General features: G+C 48.3%; 1 protein-coding gene across 2 annotated transcripts in view; it reads left to right on the forward strand.

The window, feature by feature from the left end:
* CACHD1 (cache domain containing 1) overlaps positions 1-7,804 on the forward strand; it is a 90,335-nt gene that overhangs the window by 398 nt on the left and 82,133 nt on the right. The window lies entirely within an intron of this gene.

Here is a 7,804-nt window from a genome sequence, read left to right on the forward strand (position 1 = left end):
TTTGCAAACTTTCCCTCCCTTTGTGCCGGCCCGGCGCTGTGTGCCGCCATCCCGGTGCCCGCGCGGCACAAAGAGCGCAGCCTCCCTTTCCCCCCCCCGGCCATCCCGCCCCGAGCCCCGCTCGCAGGTGGGGACGGAGGGGGGCTCTGGAAAAGGAACCGTCGCTGGCAAATGCGGCTTTAAAAGCTCCGAGCCGAAAGGGCGATGAGCAGCGGGGGTCTCTGCCCAAATGGCCTTTGATCTCCTCCGGGCCGGCTCCGTTCTGTCACCTCGAGGCAGCGGCGTGTCGCGCTGTCCGGGCAGCGCCGTGCTGCCTCGTGTCCTCGATGTTGAGAAGACGCGAATGCGAATGATTCCGCTCGCAAGGTGGATTATTGCTGTGCCGGGTGCAGGAAAGTCACTTTTCCCCGCGCCGCGTGTGCATATGTGTGTGTTTCTCCGTTATAACGTGCCGGTGGGGTCTCTGCTCAGTGCGGATTAAGTCAGGGTAATTGTATCGCTGAATCTGCTTCGGGTGCATTCAGAAAACAAAACAAACCCAAGCAACTGAACAAAGAAAATCACAACCCCCCGAACTTGATCAGGGTCGTGGCTGACGCATGTTGGCTGGACGGGGCTCTGAGCACCTGTAGGAGCTGTAGGTGTCCCTGTTCATTGCAGAGAGTGGGACCAGATGGCCTTTAAAGCTCCCTTCCATCTCAAACGATTCTGTGGTTCGCTGTTGTCTTATTCGAGGCAGCTTTGCAGACAGGCACAAGGTTATTTCCCTGCAATACTCCAGAGAACCTTCCTCCTAGGGATGGTGCTGGTTGCAGCCATCTGGGTGCCAGTGCACAGGGATGCACGTAATGTGAAAGCACCGTGTTTACCATCAGTTGGATTTTTAAAGCCCCAGAGTAATTGAATGCGGTGAGACCGGTAGTTAAACTCTGAAAACCCTTTTCATACTGAGCTCTATTTTTATATGCTTAATATTTTGGCTGCCTTAACTCCCATCAAACTAATGCTCAGCCTGTGCTTTCCTCTCCCCTGTAACATTATTACAGCTGTTTAAGATTAAAACCCAATGAAAATGAACCGCCCCTGATTTTTGAAGCTGCTTTGCTGACCTCCTACAGTAGAACAAAAAAATGTTATGACATGTGTCACTGCAGCTTGTGGTTCGTGCTTGATTTTAGGGTTGAAGTTGCCCAAACCTGCCCAGACTGGTGCAGTTACCACTCTCTGCCTGTGCAGAGCTATGGAGAGCGTGGTGCTGTGGGACCATTGCCTGGTGCAAGCAGGTGCTGAGGGATAGGAGTGGGATTTTGGGGAAATTGAGAGCACTTCTGTGCTTTAGTTGGCTATAAACCTATGGGCATTGCCCTGGTTTTGAGGCGATGTGGAGATAGGTCAAAAATCAGGAGGGACTGGTGAGAGCACAGAGGTGGGGGATGCCAGCGGCTGTGATGAGCGGGTGGATGTTGGAACCATCAGAATTAGGAGATGGAATGAGTGTAGATGGCTTTGAGAGGAGAGAGGCAGGTGTCTGTGGGTTAACACTTGTCATCTGGAGCTCTGTTTAGTTTTGTGAATTGCAGAGGAGAAAGCACCAGGACTGAATGCTCCTCTTGCACACTGCTTTCGTGCTCCGGTCCTGCTCAGCTCAGCTCCTATCTTATGTTCTGGTGGTGGGCAGGAGGTGGTGTCACCTTCACTGAAATGGGGTGGAACTGTAGGAGAGAGTTCTGAGCACGGGTGGGTCTGGGTTAGAGGTGGGGAGGAGGCATCCAATGAGGGATGGAGCAGGTGGAAGTGATTGCTTACATAGAGGGAAGGTGAGGGGCTGGTTTGGGTGTGCTTGAGTCATACGCTCTGGAAACAGAGAAAACTGGAGACAGAGCTTCCATGAAGGAACATGAGGTGGAGCTTCCAGAGCAGATATTAGAGGAGTGAGTGGAAGAGGTAGGAGGAGAACCCCTAAATGTCTGAGCCTTAAATGCCTGTGCCGAGGAGCGGGGTGTAATGGGTTTGGAACTGGGGGACAAACAATACATTGGGTTTCTGCTGGAGCAGCCATCAGTCTGCAAACAAGATCCATCTCATCTGTGCAGCATCTACTTCCTGCAGCGTGTTCTTCTTCTGCCAGTATTTCACATAGTTAGCACAGCAGTAAGACGAGCTGTGTCTTTTTTAATTGCATTGCTTTCCATAGTTGGGAGAAGTGAGGTGTGTGTTCATCTGCACTGTAACACACGCTGAAGCTACAGGAGGAATGGGGATGGGAGATTCCTGATGCCAGCATCGCTCTGACCGTAGTTTTTGGCACTCACATCACAGCTCTCTATTTATAGACACGTGCATGAGTGTGTAGTTTGATGCTGTATCTGACTCCTGCTTTTAAGTAGTGCTTTCTTTTCTCATACCTGTAAGTACTCCAAGTTCATATATAAACTTGTTCCTTTCGTGGTGCTGCATGGAGCAGCTAGAATAGTGTAAGATGGGGGACAGCTTGTGGGATGCATCGTCGGCTGAGTGTGCTGCACACAAGGTATGTACCCAGAGACAGCACCCGTGTGCCACTGCTTCCTGCTGTGTGCTGGAATTCGCAGCACAGCACTTAATTGCTGTGAGCACTTAAGTTGGAATCCATCAATTGTCTGACTTCCTATATTGCACCAATTAATTGTTCCTGCTCTGATGGTTCTGCAAAAATTGAGGTTGATGGCAGTGCTGTAGCTGAACATCACATGTGTTGTGGTGCAAGTGGTGCATGTGCATGTATGCCCACCTTTCTGTGTTTGATCAGGGTGATCTGCTTGAGTTTCTCCCCAAAGTTCATCAGCATTGCACCGTAATTAACCAGAAGCAGCTGCACCACTTTTATTCCTGGAGTGCGGGAGAGGAAACCTTTGCTGGGCACGTGGGTAAACAAAGCGACAGCAATGCAGAAGAAATCTGCCATTTTAAGCTGCAGCATTATTGTTATAACTGCAGTAGTCCTGCACTCAAGAGATGAAATCCAAGGGAAGAGAGTTCTTTTCTTTGCAGTGAGCTCACGTACTCTTGTTTGCCCTGTGAAGAGAACGCATGCAGAGAAGCAGGGCTGGAAGCAGCAGCAGGATGCAGAACTGTGCAAGGTGACAGCAGCCCTGTGCTTATCAGGGGGATTTTAGTTTGGTAGCAGACTTCACCCTTGGAAAATGATTTGCAGTCACATCTCTGCTGGAGCCTGAGCAGCAGAACTGCCTTTTGTTATTCAGTAGGCTTGGTGTGAAATAGCCTCACATCCTGGCTCTCTGAGGGCTGGAGCCTGGGAAGCAGGAGCTCAGGTAGCAGGCTGTAGTAGATTCTCCTGGACAGAGACATCACTCAGCAGTAATTAACAATTAAAGGGCGCTTTATACTGAAATTATAGCAAAATTGATGGTTGTTGTGACCTCATCTAACAGTGGAATTTCCCTCAGCTCCGTTACCTGGCCAACCTCTGCCTGAATTCTCCAACACGTTTGAAATTACAGAGGAGACTCGCACAACCAAAGTTCTTTTCCTTGTGAGGTGAAGGCAGAAAGAGAACAAGTAAAATATTTTGTGAGCGTTTGGTTTGTTTCTGGTATGGCTGAACCCTGATGGGCGCAGGGCAAGGTGAGAACTGTTGAGTTGCTCTTTTTGGGTTGCGCAGGGCAGGGTAACATCTCCACCCACAAAGCAGGGATGCGGTGCTTTCGGGGAGAGTTGAAAGGATTAAGCAATGCTTTGAAGATGAAAAGCGCTGTTAAGTGCTTCTATAACTTTCCAGCTACACACTGATGTTTCTAGCCAGATAGTAACAAAAGTTATAAGCCCAGAGGGCCTTTGATATTTTGAAGACAGCTCTGCCACCTTCATCCTCGGCACCTCATGATGGAAGCGGGGCTCTTCCTCGCTGTGTGTTGGTTGGAGGAAATGTATTTTGGATGTGAGAAGAGCAGTTTGATGCCCACTTTTTCCCCTTTCTTCCTCGTTGTGGATTTTGTTATTTTTCTTTTAATGTTAATACTTGCTCAGATGCCATAGCAGTCTGTAAAAGCAACAAGCAGGGCAGCGCATGCTTCTCCAGGTTGGCTGGCAGACACGCTGTGTTTATTTTGCTGCTAACTTGTCCAGCCATGTGTTTTGCAAGACGAGCAGATGGCACGGAACACCACCATGCTGCAGAGATGTCCTGGGGCTCAGGGGGAGGCTGATGTGCCTCCTTCCTCTAGAAAACCTGTAGGGATTTCTGGGTGATGGCAAGGAGTTACAGCCACAAGAGCTGTTTGCCCATATGATAACTTTGGAAATGAACACTGGCAGAATACAAATATATGTATGTATAATATACATATATATTTCTAGTGGGATGCTCTTGTGGTTAGCAACAGTGGATTTACAGCCTGAAAGAGAGAAATCCCATTTCAAGCTGCACTGCAGACCAGCTCAAGTACCAGAACTGCAGTTCTCTACTCTGAAATAGGAATTTCGCATGCTTCTACCCTTCTGTCAAGGACGTTTTGCACAGAAAACTGCTTCCCTTTTGTTCTTCTTATTTTCAGGTTGTTTCAAGGTTGTGGAATTGAAACACAACGGGAAAAAAAAAACTAAGGAAGGCTGACTAATGTTTGAATAGAATTATTCTTATTTTTTTCCATTTGGCAGTGGTGCTCAGTTTAGTAATAATTACAGAGCAGAAACCAGTGGAGCATCTCATCTATCTGACTTGATGATGTCCTGGTCCAAATCCAGCTCTGACAGACACTGTGAAAGCTCAAGACTGCAGCAGTTTTTCATCCTGTTCCACTCGGATTCCTTTTTTCCAGCATGAAACATCTCAGGAAGGCAGGGAGAGGTGCAAGTGGAAGGGCAGGAGAGCAGTCGCACACGGGAGATGCAATCGGAATGTTTAATTCGGCTTTGAGCCGCTCCTTCAAAGCGCTGAGGCATCGTCAGTGGTGTAAGCTGTGCTGCATTTGCTTTTGTGCTTTGCAGACTGACATTTCGCTTCAAACAGGGGGAACGCAGCTGTCCTGTGCAGATAAAAGGTGCTGGATGCGGCATGGCAAGGTGGGCTGGTAGATAATGAGCTGTTCCCTGCTGAGGGACCCTGCGTGGGGACAGGGCTCTCATTGGCATGAAGGCATCCAGGTAAGCCACGAAGCACTGGGGCTCTCGCAGCCGTGGCAGGGCTGATAACATGTGTGTTAAGATGGCAGGGAGGTCAATTCAGTGTGTGTTAGCCAGCTTCTTTCTTTGCTTCATTCAGCGGAGGAGAGGTCGGTGCCTGATGGTTGTAGTGCAGCAGGATCTCCGGCACTTAGTATTTTCATCAATTATCGGTGAAGAGATTGGCCAAAAAGAAAAAGAGATCAGAACCTTATCAGTTCTGCACATTGGTGTGGAAGTGCCCAGCTGAAGGGGGTGTCCTCCATTCCCTATTTCCTTTGCCACACCATAGCTGGAGCTGCTGTGGCTGTGACAGCAGGCTGGTGGGCTGGCAGCCTGCTGCATTTGGGAGCTCATAACAGCTGGGAGAACATCCTGGTGGTGATGGGGTTGTGTGTGGTTGGGTAGGAGAATGATCACTTCTGGGTTTTTCTTTTTTTCTAAACATGGCTAATAGAAGTTAAACATTTAAGTAACTTATTTGATATGTGGGTTTTGTGTCTGCGTGTCAGAGATTCCAGCAGTTCTAGCTAGTTGCTATTCTACCCCTTCTTGTTCAGTAGGATTAATACAGAATAAAACTGTGAGATTATGAACTACACAGCATCATAAAAAGCAGAGTGTTCTGCTGTCAGTGCTTCCCTGTAGCTTTTTCTTGTCACGTAACGTGTGGTGTTAATGGACTCTGTAAGGGTGCTCTCTTTCCCATGGAAAACTGAATTTAATAATATTGATATTTATCCAGTGGCTGTTATGAGATGTGACTTGTAGCACAAACTAGAGAATGTGCCCAGGCATGGCTGGAATCCTGTGTTATGTGAATTCCAATCTGCTCCACGTTTCTGTAAGGTGCTGTTCTGCCTGTGAATTTTCAAAGGAAATCTGAGCTGATTTTGAAACAATGGTGTCACAAATCAATAACAGCCATTCCTGATGCCATAAAAGGTTTTACCGGCACCGCTTTTATCAGCTGTGGGTAAGGTCTCTGTAGAGACTCCCAAGCGATTTTGCAAAAGTCTATTTGCACATTTCCAATCGTTAGTTAAAACAAACTATTACATCTCCTTTTGCCAGCTTCTCAGCCAGAAGCAGCTGATAAAACCAACTTTTCACTGCTGTCATTTCCCTTTGAATGCACTGTTCTGCTCAGCTTTGACTGTGTGGTTCGAGGCTGTGGCCTCTCTGCTGGCAGGGAGAAAAGCCACCCCACGCTGCTGAGAAAAGCTGTGATGTGACTCTGGGCAGTTGTGTTGGGCTGTCTGGTGAGCACCTTGTCCATTTTGGCCCTCTTCTGCACATACTGCTGCGATGCAACAGGCATGGCTTCAAGCTACGACAGGGGAGATTCAGGCTGGACATGAGGAAGTATTACTTTTCAGAAAGGGTGGTCAGGCACTGCAATGGATGCCCAGGGAGGTGGTGGAGTCACCGAGCCTGGGGGTGTTCAAGGAAAGGCTGGATGTTGTGTTGAGGGACGTGGTTTAGTGGGAGCTATTGGGAATAGGTGAACGGTTGGACTGGGTGATCTTTTAGGTCTTTTCCAACATTGGTGATTCTATGATTTTTGGCTATGCTAAGGGTCGTTACAGGTGGGAATAGGGCTAGGGGAAAAAGGCTCTGAAAGAGACACATCTGGCAGTTCCTGTAAAGGTGGGACTCCTCGAGGGGAGGTGGCTGTGCATTTGCTCTGGTAGGGTTACTGGAGGGTTTCTGTGCCAGTTTTGTGCATTCTAGACCAAGAATGTGTTGTAATTCTTAGATTTTATTATTTTTTAATTTTTGGGAAAGTTGTCTCTGAGCCTTCATCCCATATCAGACCCGAGGATGTTGAGCATCCTGACAGAATGTGATGGAACCACACCAAAAGAGCCGGGTGCTTTCATCACCTCCCCATCTCCAGTTCAGCTCTTGGTTCCCTTGCTTTCAGCAAAGGAGCTATTAGAAATATTTCCTCTTGGGCTGTGCTTTCCCCTCAGAGGTAACACTGAGCACAGCCAAGGGAGGTGTTTGTGGTGCTGGAGCAGAGGGGAGCAGGGATGGATTCCCCACACAGCTGTATGAGGTGAGAGCTGGCTTCCCAGAGCGAGCCTGGGGTTGCCCTTCTGAGTCCTGATCCTTTGGTGGTGGCTCTTCAGGTGCTGTGATTGTGGGAAGCTGCCAAGGAAAGCGTAGGTAAATTACTGCATTGAAAAGTCTTGCTAGATGATGGCATTTTAAAGTTATTTTCTAGCATTTAGAGGCTTCTGAGATCTACTTTGCCTTTTGTTTGTTGGAAAAGATGGGAACCCAAAACACGTGGGCTTGGAGCAGGAGGTCTTACAGCAGGCTTTCCTGTTGTGTGGATGTAGTGTTGGTACTGAAACAAAGGGTGAGTTAGTGGAGCATCTTGGCTTTAACCAAATGAGCAGAAATCTCACCAGCTGGTACAGAAGAAGGTGGCTTTTGGCTCCTTTGTTTGCTTTTCCTTTTGTTCCTTGTCAGTGAGCTAGCACTTTACCAACTTCTTACACAGGTAGGCAGTGATTGGACACGTGGAATAGTTTTCAGCTAAAAGAGGGGAGATTGAGCTTAAATGTAAGGAGAGAATAGTTTATTCAGAGGGTGGTGAGGCCTCGCACTGCTGCCCAGAGCTGTGGGTGCCCAT

This window comes from Lagopus leucura, unplaced genomic scaffold (genome assembly GCF_019238085.1).
Source record: "Lagopus leucura isolate 7727_CA_CO unplaced genomic scaffold, USGS_WTPT01 Super-Scaffold_100009, whole genome shotgun sequence".
NCBI lineage: Eukaryota > Metazoa > Chordata > Aves > Galliformes > Phasianidae > Lagopus > Lagopus leucura.